Genomic DNA, 13,171 nt, shown 5'->3' on the forward strand with positions numbered 1-13,171 from the left:
ATAATGGCGTGGATTTTATAGAGGAAAAATCTCGCACACGATACTGATATCGAAACTGCATTTGAATGCGATAATTTTCCTTTTAAAATAACCACACCTTTATTACGTTGAATTTGTTTGTCAGATTTGGTACGTGAATTCTTCAATTTCCTGACAACAGAATTGCGATCTCAAAATTTGAGAAAAATGATGAGTGGGTGAGAAAATGGAACCAACTGATGCGATATATCGCTTGTCGCTCTGACACAAAATATAGCGTACATCGAATCGCATCAAGTCCAATAAGTCCAGATGAGTTTGACTTAAAATGACTAGAATCATGAACTTGGTCAAAAATTTCACTCAACTCCTTTCTCCGTGGGATCCTTCGAATAAGAATCCCTGCGTTGGAGACCGAGCTCATTGCGAACTAAAACCCGGGCCGGCAGCGAGGCGGCAAAAATTTCAAAAATTTGTATTAAAATAAACAAATTTGAGCTTTACTATGTACCAGTGCAAGAATAAGGGGGACTAATTAAAATTTTTTTTTTTATTATTATTAAGTCCAATGAGTCCAGATGAATTTCACTCAAAATGACTAAAATCTGAACTTAGTCAAATATTTCACTCAACTCCTTCATCCGTGGGATCCTTGGAATAAGAATCCCTGCGTTGTACACTGAGCTCATTGCGAACTAAACTCCTGGCTGCGAGCGAGGCGGCAAAACTTTCAAAAATTTCTATTAAAAAAAAAAACAAATTTGAGCTTTACTGTGTACACGTGCAAGAATGAGGGGGACTGAATAAAATTCTTTTTTTTATTTTATTTTATTTTTAAGTCCAATGAGTCCAGATGAGTTTGACTCAAAATGACTAGAATCTGAACTTGGTCAAAAATTTCACTCAACTCCTTTCTCCGCGGGATCTATCGAATAAGAATCCCTGCGTTGTGGACCCGAGCTCATTGCGAACTAAAACCGGGGCCGGCAGCGAGGCGTTTGTAATATAATCGGCTCGTTTTAACGAGCGCGCAATGAGTATCGATTGTGCTCGGCCGGCCCCGGCTAACGAGGGCTCAAATTCTGACAAAGGGGTTAATTTGTCACCCTATCTTTTCCAGATCCAGGTCTTCCCAGCAATATTTTACCATTCGCGCTCCTTCCCCGCGTCCGTGCCCATTCAGACGCGCTCGCCACGTGCCCCTGAATACACAATCACACACACACACACACACATAAAACGGCTTGAACCCTTTCATCCCGATTACCAACACCGATCGCCTAATTTTCCTCGCTCTCCAGTCTCGGCTCCAGACCCGAGTTCACCGAGGGTTTGGAAGACGGTTTTCTGGACTTGCATTCTAGTATATTTTCCGAAGGAAAGATACACTATTGCGTTCTCCCTCATGGTGGAACCTAGACCTGGGAGCATGTAAAAAGCACCGATCTCGAGTCGTAGATCAAAAATATATATATGTCATTCATTTTCTGACATATAGTTATTAGTTATATGTATGTATGTATGTATGTATGTATTTTAGCCAGCGTGAGGATTTTTCAGTTTTCAGAGCGTTGAGCGGCAGTTAATTTTTAAGTCTCTTGAAACGAAACTTCTGGGGTTTATAGTCCCCTAAGAGTACTTTTAAACTGTGAAGAAAAAATCGGAATAAGTTAATTTTGTTGGTTGCGTTACACTTTGATACATAGACTGGGGAGCTTTTGAGAAGCAAGTAAAAAGAAGCCCTTCTTCAGGCATTTCGTTATCATTGACTAAAAAAGGAGGACCCTTGGAAAATTTAAAGTGCAAAAAATATTTCCAAAAAAAGGAAAAGAAAGAAAAAAAATTGAATTATTCTACCTAAGGAATCTCATTTGTCCCTCCTCAAGTTATGTCACTTTCTAGTTACACAGAGAGTGGTTAAAATTAGTAAATTAGGGGTACTCATTTGAATCAGTGAGAACGAAAACACACCAACTCGAAAAAATAAAAAAAAATAATTAAGACACACACAAAACTGCATGTAAGGCGAAGAAGTTAGTCTAAGAAAAATATTTTTGGTGCCTAAAAGCAAGTACATAAGGAAACTTTAAATGTCCAAGTTGGAACAGGTACGGTAACTTCATTGACCTTTATGAAAATTGTCTGTCCTTAGTGAAAAATGAGCATTTTCGAGTTACCGAGTTGGTGTGTTTTCGTTCTCACTGATTCATTTATTTTTTTAATTAGGGCTCGAAAATTTTTCCGAAAATTGAAATGTTTTTGACATTTTACGATTCACTTACTGTTTCATTGTTTAGTGTGCTTATTGTTAGTGTTGAAAATACTTTTTTTTCACATCTACACTGTCATGTGTAACTAAGGCAAAAATAGCTCGTTTAATCACTTTTACATTTTGAAATAATCAGTGTAAAATCTTAAAGGTCTGCAGAAGCCAAATAAAAAAGTTCATCCAAAATGTGTTTGATTATGTGTGAGTTATGAAACATCAACAGTTTTTAACACGATTTCTCATATTTTAATCATGCTATTGATTCGCAATTTGAATGAATATTTAAATAGACTCCAGAGAATTTTTAAGCCATATTGTTAATTAAGTGTGAACACCTGAAAAAGCCGAATTATTCATGACTTCATGGAAGTTTCGGGTAAAAATTGAGTGACATGAAGTTGCAAGTCGCATACGAAGTCAGGTTGGCCGAGCGGTCTAAGGCGCCAGATTTAAGCTCTGGTTCACAGTGTGAGCGTGGGTTCGAACCCCACACCTGACACAATAATTTTAAAAGAAATTGTTCATTTTCCGTCTTTCTTTTTTACTTTTTTGTTTTCAGGGTCATTGCTTAGAATTCCGGTTTGTTCGCTGCTGAGTTGCATGCGAGTTGAGAACTACGCATACACCTAAAACACTAATCTTTTAGTTCGGAGTGAGTTCAGTGCAGGACGCAGAGATTCTTATTTGCAAGATCCCAAGGATGAAAGAGCTGAGTGAAATTTTTGACTAAATTCCAATATTAGTCATTTTCAGTTAAACTTTTCTAGGCTGATATTTAATTGGTCATTTTTTAAGCGAGGATTGAGTTTATGGTGGTTTGGTATTGCTTAGGCAAAGATGCATCTTATTGAAAAGTGACATGCAGGGGGATGTGGGGTGTGGGGGTAGTTAATGGGACTATGAACGCCTAAAAAACAACTGAAAAGTCCCATCGTTCTCATAAAGACTCAAGTGCCAAAGTTCTTTACACATAGATGCTCGCTCTTATACCTTGATTCAATCCGATTAGAAGCTGTCACACAGTTATCTCGAATTTCCAATAAATGGAGGAAAAATATATGGTCTTTCAGGCTAAATGCGTCTTTTTTTTCGAGATTTTAGTTATTTTTTTCATTTATGAGCGATCATCAGTAGGAAGTTTTCATTATATTGTATGTAGAAAAAGTGTAAATGAAGGTTTTCGAGCACGTCATGGCTTGAAATACTAAAAATTGGACTTAAAATTAAGAGCATATGCAGGAATAATTTGTTTCATTCTGAAAAAGACTCAAGCGTCAAATGTATGACAAAAGTATTTTGATGAAAGATTAAGTTTGAAGCACTTTGAACAGTCGTTCACTTTGCAAATCACCACGCTGTGACTGCTGTAAGCTGCAAGGCTGAGGACGTGGGTCGTCGTAGTCGACAGCGCTCCCTAAAGTAGGTGACTACAACAACACTGATGCAATGCTCGGTTACCTACGCTAGTATTTGAAGGCGCATGGCTAGGAACACAAAAAAATCGTTGCTCCGTTCTCTTGTATGCTTGTCCTTCGCCCCTGCTTTGCTGATTTTTCTATGGCCATGCGTATGTCAAGGCTGTTTAGCTTGTCGGATAAGTTTAGTAATCCAGTAAATTCGAGGGATACACAATTTCAGGAACGGGCTGATAAAACAAGTAAATCAAAAAGTATCTCACATTTTACGTATCTGTCATGTCTACATGACTAAAAACTACAAATTGTATTAACGAGTAATCGAATCACATAATTCAGAAAGTACCTAGCGCATTGTCAGCAAAAAGGAAAATTCTGTTTCTTTTCCAAGAAGGTGTATTTAAGATCACTCGCATCTTTTACATACATTTTCCATTTTCCCCTCTCTTTATTTCATATTGTTAAGATACGCAAAAATTGTGTGTGTTTCGGAAGGTGCTCAACTGCAGGCATTAAAAACGTTCATATTACTTTATAAACGATTCGAGGACATATTTTTAATGCGGAGCTTATTTGAAAACGGGGTCAATGCTTTAAAACATCTTCCGCTCACCACAAATTTACTGTTGAGTTCAATTTCTTTTTTTTATTTTCTAGAATTCTTTAACTCTAGATTGGACACTTGAAATCACGGTTGAAATCAATAATATCTCAATTTTTTCGAAGAATGCACTCATCTTGCTTGCTTTCCAAGCCCTTCAATACTGCCTTGCTAAGGAAAAACGCCGTATCAACATTCGAGAGTTACCAAATTTTCCCGGATAAAGCATATATTTTGAAGGTAAGGCATGCATATTTTTCCTTGACATTTTCAGATATTTCAGATTAAATTGGGTGAAAAATCGTCCGAAAATGTTGAAGAAAAACATCCGACAGTTCCCTTGAAAATTCTGATATTATTTGAGGAAATTTGGCAGCACTTGATGGCTCATACGTTGTTTTTCTTAAGCACGGTGGAATAGATCCCACACGTATTCTTAAGGAAACGACGTTGCAGCTAATTCTTTTCGCACCGTGCAGATTCAGCTAAAAATACGCCGAAAACGCAGAAAAAGGGGAGCGCGAAAACGCACATCATTCACTTGGATACCACGGCTAATTTGCTAAATAAGACAATTGCATCAAAAAAATAAATTATCCGTCAAATTCCCCCGGGATTAAAGCCGGGCAGCGTGTGGGAAACTTCACTCGTCGGGCGACCCGCGACCGCGCGACGACAACGGAAAGGGTCGTTTGGACGCATTTATGCCAAAAGCAACTATGTCACACGCAAACCCCATGCACTTAGTTCCTTTTAGCATAAATAAGTCCGTTTGAAGTCGCCGCGAAGCCCCGAAAAGGGACCGATAAAGCTAACGAGAAGCGTTAAATAGGCCGCAAATGAAGCGCGCGCTAAGACGTAAGGGCCTATCTGGATTTCCACATGAGCCCTGATTCACATATAACAGTGGCGTGACATGCTTTGCGATCTATCGATATTTCCCCATTTGAAGCTGTGGTAAAGAATCGATTATTAAGGTGTTCGCTGCGAACACCCTGTACATCGATACTTTTCCATAGGTTTATATGGCCGATCAATCGATATATCGCAAAGCACGCCACGCCACTGATATATAAATCCATGCTTTCTGGGGCTCATGCGGAGATCGAGGTACGCCCTAACGTCGGGGGAGCGACGAAATGAAGCGCGCGCTATGATGGATGCCCCGCGAAACATTAACAGTGACAATTATTGAAAGTACAAACAAATTGAAAGCGAGATTAAAAGAAGAGCGGGAAAGTGGAGAGACGTGAAAAAACCGGGGGCGGGGTGGGGGAGGGGGGAAATTAGATTACAAGTTAACATCCCCGCGAGGTAGGGAACGTGTGGGGGAGGAACCCGCCGTACGGCAAAACGACGTATCAGCATTTCAACGTTGCCAAGTTTCCGTTCGATAATTTTCAAATTCACTGGAAAAGTTCTACGGGTTTCTCTTTGGATTTTTCTTCGAATTTTCTACGCGATTATACCTTGTAAATATGGAAATTTAGGAGGGGTAAATTTATTAAAACACCCGAAAAAAAATAATTAATTTGGTGAAATTTGGCAAGCTTGGGATGTCGTTACGGCGTTTTGTCTGCTGCGGGGGAGGGACCCGGGCTATTTGCGCGCAATACGAGATAATTCTGTGTCGCCGGGGCGTTCTGGGATGATTTAAAGTGTAAATGACTTTAATATTCTGCATACGTATTTTAACTTAATTTATTGCTCCTTTCTCTGGAAGGGGTTTTTTTTTTCGCCTGCGCGCGCTCTACACAGGCTTTCATTCATATTTTACGAGTCGCATCATCTCTTCCGCGACGAGTTCCGCGTGCCCCCACCCCCCTCCCCCCGCCGCATCGCGACATGTGTTTCGGATTGAATGGGGCTCCTGTCGAAATCGGCGGGCGTTCCTCTTTAACCGGCGGCGGTTTTTCCTCACGCCGCTTCGGGAATTAATAAAATCTGGCGAGGCTTTTTATGAGACCTGCCCCCTGCATTGCCTAAATCTGAATGGAGCTCCTTCCGTTTGGCTCTTTGATTTTCCTAATTGACGTCATTAAGGCGAGGGAGGCTGAGTTGGTAGTTTCGGAAGCGGGGTCCTTGCTGGGTAAGATTAAATTTTTTAATATTTTCCTCTTTAGGTGTCCCAAAACTGCGATAATGCCCCTACCGTAGACTTCGCAAAAAACCTAAATTTCTCAGCCTCCAACAGCTCCTATTATCACGAAATACCGTTAAGAGGCTACAAAAGTTCTCAATTTTTAAAAACACAAGATTTTTTTGTTAAGACTTACTCACTGGTGTAAAGATTTGTATAAGTAGATACGCGTTTTGGGTCCCTTTTTTACAAATATTTACGCAAGTTAGTACGTTTCATGAAAAAAGGTTCGTGTTTTTAAAAAAGATCATTTCATGCTGGAAAGAAACTTGGTAAAACCAACCGTTTGGGAAGTATGAAACTTGGTTTGCTCGGAACACTCGATCGGCTTATTTTTTCTGGTCAACCGAAAAATTCGGTTCAGCGGGCCGAATAATTTGGTTGAGCAAACCAAATGGTTCCATTATGTTTGTCCATTTAAACAGGGTCCCATACCATCCAAGCAATATGGTTTTACCGAACTTTCTTCGCTTATATTATTTCCCTTGCCAAAGGAAGTAAAAGTCCCTGGAGAAGAACGTACCACCTCGCAAGTCGGTAAGAAGAATTTTTGTGATTCCGTGTTACACGCGCGGTTGGTCGGATGGGTCCCATTTGTGTTGTCTGATTCAGCTCTTTATACAATCAGCTGGAGAAAATTAACTCACAATAAAATATACAGACAAATAGAAATTTTTCTCCAGAATTTTATATTTCTTGTCAAAAAGTAATAAACCAGAATATCATGGTTCATCAATAATAAAGATTGAGAAATGTCGTTTTTACGATCCAACGTGAAACTGTGAAGATCAATTACACGAACTGATCCCTCTCTGCTAAAAACTAGAAAAAAACACTAAAAATGTGACCCGAACTGAATGTAAGAAGGCACTGTAAAACAGTGTTCTAGGTCCACACTAATTTATGGGAGAAGCAAAGCCAAGAAATTCCAAAAAATTTACTGATGCACTGATGATTGTAATTGCACTGATAATCGTTAGAGCTCAAATTTTTGACTCTAATTGAAATTTTTTGGACTTGCTCTGCGTGCAAACCCAGCACAATTTTACCACTCTGCCCACCTTATTTTTACTTGAAATTTTCTGGAACTTTAGAACAATACACTGGAAAAAAAAACATATTGGATCTAGAGTCCAGACTCTTAAAAACATCGACAAGAAAAAATAATCCTGATTCGATCAGATTTAAGCTTAAATCAAGAACCAAAGCCTCTTAATTTGAGCGGATTTCCTTTTGATTTAAGCTAAAATCTAATTGAATCAAGAGTCCTTTTTCTTGTCAATGTTTTCAAGAGTCTGGACTCCAGATCCAATGTGTTTTTTTTTCCAGTGATGCTCTACTGTAAAGTAGGTTCTCTTTCACTGATAATCGCTGCCCGTTCTCCTCGCTCATAGACTCATTTCCTCGCGAGAATCCATTTTTAGATCATTACGCATAAAACTGAGTCAATAATGTGCTCCGCTGAGAGGACTATTTATTTGCATGAAAACTCATACTTTTCCTCGTCGGAGAGGGGAGGGAACTGCTGTGAGCTGTGCAGAAACGCCGAGATGCGTCTAGTGACGATCATTATCGGTTTCCCTAATGATTCGAACATTATTTATCTCTTTTTATCTTCTCTACCGTGCAATTTATTATCCGCGCCTCGCGATTCCACGAGGGGACCTCTCTCCTCCTAAGCACTCACCGAGGAGGAAAACCTCAAGCCTCAGTCTCGCTGCGTTAACGTCGCGAGCTTATATTGATTTTCTTGTCTGCCTTTCAATCAGAAGAATTTTTTTAGCAATGAAGAAGAGCTTTGATTCATGAATGATGGGTTTACGTCACCAACTTTTTTAAATTCTTCTTCTCCTTCTTCTTTCTCTTCTCCTTATTCTTTCTCTTCTCCTTATTCTTTCTCTTCTCCTTCTTCTTTCTCTTCTCCTTCTTCTTTCTCTTCTCCTTCTTCTTTTTCTTTTTCCTCTCCTTCTCTTTCTTCTTCTTCTTCTTTTTCTACGAGCGACTGGGGCATAATCCTATTTTGTCAGGCCATCTAGTACCGAGCACATTATATCATAAGCATTTTAAAAATAAAAAATCGCTTTCTTCGGTAGGTAATCGTTTCCCCAAGGGTTGTCCGTTCATGCAATTCATTATTTTTTCATTTTTAATTCATTTTCTGAAAGTACGGAGTAGTCTAAGCTCCTAGGAATTTATCGCAGAAAAAAGTTCATTTCTTTGAAAAATGATTTATAAACATAATTTTTTTTTCTTCAAAGTTTTGGATATTTGAGTCAAATTTCGAAAAAAATGCCTTCTGAGAAGTTTGAAGAAAAATACTTAGGAGTTCCCTTGGAAATGTCTCTTATCAAGAGAAATGTTCGGTCAAATTCCGAAAAGTACCCTCTGAAAAGTTAGAAGAAAAATACCATAAAGATTCCTTCAAAATGTCTATTTTATCAAGAGAAATGTTTGGTCTTTCGAAAAGTGCCCTCCGAAAAGTTAGAAGAAAAATTCCGCAAAGTTTCCTTCAAAATGTCTATTTTATAAAGAGAAATGTTTGGTCTTTCGAAAGGTACATGCATACATAAAGCCGCTTTTATAGCGCAGCCTCGCGCTCTGCGACACCCAATCGCCATTGCCCCCTATCCTCCCAGAGATCATCAGGCAATTGGCACCTTCTGATCTCCTCCTCCACCCCTTGCCGCCAACCTTTCACAACCTTTCACAACCTTTCCACAACTTTCGAGAAGTGCCCTCCGAAGAGTTAGAAGAAAAATACTTAAAAGTGTCCTTAAAAATGTTTATTTCATCAAAATAAATTTTACAACGTATGAAGGTTCATATACGACGTTTTTCCTCAGAATGCACCGCTCTCGACTAGTTAACTGGAATGGACAACCGACAATAATCGAAGATGCATTTTCTGGGCTCATTTGCTTGCGCCTGGTATTGTCTGTGGAGTGTAATTGATTCCCGGCCGAAGATGGGACCAGAGTGTTGCCCGACAAGGAATCCTTGGGAATCGGCATGGGAAAGTCGGGAACGTTGAGCGTAAATGAGTCTTCGGCGCTTCGGGAAATTAATCACGGGAGTCGTTAGTTCATTGGGACTTGAGTGTCTAGTCTGCATCCAGAGCCCAAGTCTTCTTCGTGCAAGGATGCCACTTGGAGACTTGTATCGTTGGTTTTGCTCTCTACGCAATTAAAAGTTCCTGTTTAATCCCCAGATAAGACAGAAATATTTAGCCAATATTTAAACAATATTGTTTTGATATTTATGCAAACATTGGGCCTGGCTAAAAATTGAGCCAATGTTAAAAGTGTACACCATATTTCCTTTTGGCATAAATACTGTGCCAATACTTTAAAATATTGTGAAATACTGTGCCAATACTGTGAAAATGTTTTTATAATATTTTGGGTATAAGCATATTATTTTTAAAAATACTAATAAAGATTCTTTAAATATTTGTTAAAAAAATCATTTTGATTAAAATATTATCAAAATATTGTCAGTATTGTGTAAATATTGCGACAATACTGACAATACTTGCCCAATATTGTAAAAATACTATGTCTTATCTGGGTCCTGCTTAATCAGAGCTGGAATGGCTGATTTATGGATCTTATTCAATAAGGGTTCGATGTATCGTTTGATTCAAAACAATAGAACATAACCTTAAACAATTTTTTTTTTTGCAGGTTATTCGGCCTCTATTCCAGTTTAGGAATCTACAGCCATCTATAGACAATTGTTTAACGTAGAGATTATTTTTTATTGACAGGAGACATCAGGGGGATTCTGGCACATCCATACTCCGGCTCTCAAATATTCAAGGATTAGGGCCGACTAGAATCTGACGTAACCTCAAACAAAAATTTTAGGATTTAATTTGAAAAAGCTGAAAATGAGAAAATACCTGACAGTTTTACTTTTCATTGTCGTTTGGTACTCGGAAGAATAAAAATTCGATCACAAAAGACCAGTTACCTCAGATTTTTAAATTAACTTTTATGGCTACGTTTACACGTTGAATCAAACGATATCGATACAATCTCACCTATTTGATGTATCGACTACGATCTGTTAGCCATCATTTTTGCGATATTCCATACATCGATTTGAGATGGTTGTGATATTCGGAAAATCAGTTCCGGTACATCGATTTGCGATGGTTCCAATCAAAACAATGGAACAAAAACTCATGTCCAGATCCAGTGTTAACTTATAAGTTTGTTGCATCAATATTTGTGGAATTACGTCTTTTTCTCCCTTAGGCGGTCACATGTGCCAAAAAAAACAGTCAACTCAGGTTAGAGCTCTGACTTTATCAGTGCTACATGCAGCCCTAAAAGCAAATTCATATTTTAATACTCATAGATTTTAAAATTAAAACCCTTTACCTGAATATTTCAATAAAGGTGAAGAAAAAAATGAATTAATATTTTAAAAAACGCCTGGGTCATATTACTGCGTGGGTCCCGAAGTCAATAATATTAGAAATTGGTCTTTTCTCAATTTCTTAATCACACTGAAAAAAAAAATTCTCGGCGTTTTTACCACGGTCCGTTGGTACCTTTACCATCTCACTTTTTTACCAATTGTTGGTAATTTTACCGAGACAGACTGGTAAGCTTACCTAAAAACCAGTATTTTTACTGTTTTTTTTAGGTAAGAATACCACATTTATTGGTAATCAATCCCCGGTAACTTTGCCATTTTATCTCGGTAATTCTGCCACAGTCGATAAAAAAATTGGCGTTTTTAACAAGGTCCAGTAAAATTACCGAGAAAGTTCAATAATTTTACCGAGATTTCTCGGTAAAATTACCAATTCCATTAATGGCAATTTTACCAAGAAAAAACTGGGATCAAATAGAACCCTGAATTCTTGGTAATTTTACCCTTTTCTTAGTAAATGCACCGAGATTTTTTTTTCAGTGCATAAACGTTCATAACGAGGGCATTTTTCATGCCTTTCCGTCATTCCAAACGAACTTCAAATTAAGGACATTTAGAACTTTTACCAACGTCTCTCAAGCCGAAAAGAAGAGCAGTCCCCTCATTAAGAATCACCAAACCGAAAAAACTGCATTCATGCCGACTCTTTTGTCTTTACGCTCGCCCTATTGTCGTTTAATAGTATTTCTTTTGTTTTAGCGCACGGGAAGATGATTAATACCCAAGAGGACTCGGAACTCCGTGAGAGAACCTGTAGCGGGAACGCAAAATTTCACTAGAAAAACGCGCACTTCCAGAGTTCGAGAGCGCGAAATGCGGCCTTTTTCGGGGACTTGTCGAGGAGGGTGCAACCGCGAGAAATATGACAGGGAGGGTCAAAAAAAGTTGGGAATTATGACACGTCTATAGGCACCCGCCGAGCGCGCCGTCGGTATAACGGTGAGATCCTCGATGTAGAAACCGCGTATGTTCAGTATCTGATGAGCCCTAGCATCCCTTTAGTTTCATGAAGCGTAGGGCTCTCCAGAAAAAGGACTGTTTAGGTTCTGGCGTCGATCGATTTGAGTGTGAATAAAAGAATCACGAACTTGGAAATAACTCCCAGATCGAAGGGTGACTTACGCGGGTAATTGAATTATCCCCGAGAAATGAGTGTTTGCAAAACAATGATTAAAACGCGCTGTGGGTTTTTGTAATTGGCCTCCTCGGAAACGCGCAAAAAATGACGGTGTTATGATGTGAGAGATGCGGATAGGTTATGAGAGACCGTGAGCAAAAACAATGACCAGCAGGGTTGCAAAGGCGGATGAGGTGAGAGTGTGTTTAACGGACTACGAAATGCGAAATCGGAGGATAGAGAGAGGGTATGAGGTCGAAACATACAACTTTTCATTCATTTCCCTTCGAGGAATAGAAATTTCATGAGCCTTATGTTACCGAATGAACCAATAAGGAGGAAAAGGAGAGTTTTTAAAAATTAAAGGCTGTCACCACATTTGTTTTCAAAATCAGCGAACATCGTAATACAATGTCTGAAAGGTAGTACCACTGAATATATTGGTATTTGGAGTGTAGCCGAGTGCTAGAAATAATGAAAAATTTTCTTTAAAAAACTTACATTTTATTAAGAAACTTAGACCGAAGCTTTTCGAAGCAAACGCTTCATCATCAGGGTCACAAAATCGATATCACAAAGGTCATAATTTAATTTCAAACAACGTAACAGATTTCATTGATGGTAACAATTAAAGAAAATTTCACATTATTTCTAGCACTCGGCTACACTCCAAATACCAACATTTGTTTTATTACAAAATAAAATTCTATGAGATCTTTACTTAAAACTGTTCATGAACCGCGGCAAAAAACAAAACCCTCAGGTGAAATGAGGGGCTTGGAGAACAATGTGCATAAGTGCAGTTTTTGCTATTTCGAGAAATACGTGTCTGAAGTTTCGAAATTACTTGCTACGACGAAAAGAAAGTTCAAGCTGACTTTTTGATGCTTCAAAATTGGGACTTTTGAGCGAATTTTCCACAGAACATGCATTAAAAGTAGGTTTACTTGAAGACATGAATAGCTCAATTTTTTTTCAAAAATTGCACTCATGCGCCATGTCCTCCACACCTCTCAATTGTGGAACTAATAAATGTTTCTTCATTAGTTACTCTCTTTTCTTTTTCTTTATCTTTTGCATATGTTTTTTTTACAAAAAGCAAAAGAGAGTTATTAGAGTTGAGAGAGTTAGAGAGTTGTTTTTAAGAGTTATTTTTATTTGTATGTGCCATTGAGGAAAACCACAGAAATAATTTGCGAATGAAACT

General features: G+C 38.4%; 1 non-coding gene across 1 annotated transcript; it reads left to right on the top strand.

Annotated features, from left to right (window-relative positions):
• Positions 1-2,664: 2,664 nt before the first annotated feature.
• On the top strand, positions 2,665-2,747 carry TRNAL-UAA (transfer RNA leucine (anticodon UAA)). The gene has a single exon. It is a non-coding gene; the product is annotated as a tRNA-Leu (tRNA).
• The last annotated feature ends 10,424 nt before the right edge of the window (positions 2,748-13,171 follow it).

Source organism: Bemisia tabaci, chromosome 8 (assembly GCF_918797505.1).
Source record: "Bemisia tabaci chromosome 8, PGI_BMITA_v3".
In the NCBI taxonomy this organism is placed as follows: Eukaryota; Metazoa; Arthropoda; class Insecta; order Hemiptera; family Aleyrodidae; genus Bemisia; species Bemisia tabaci.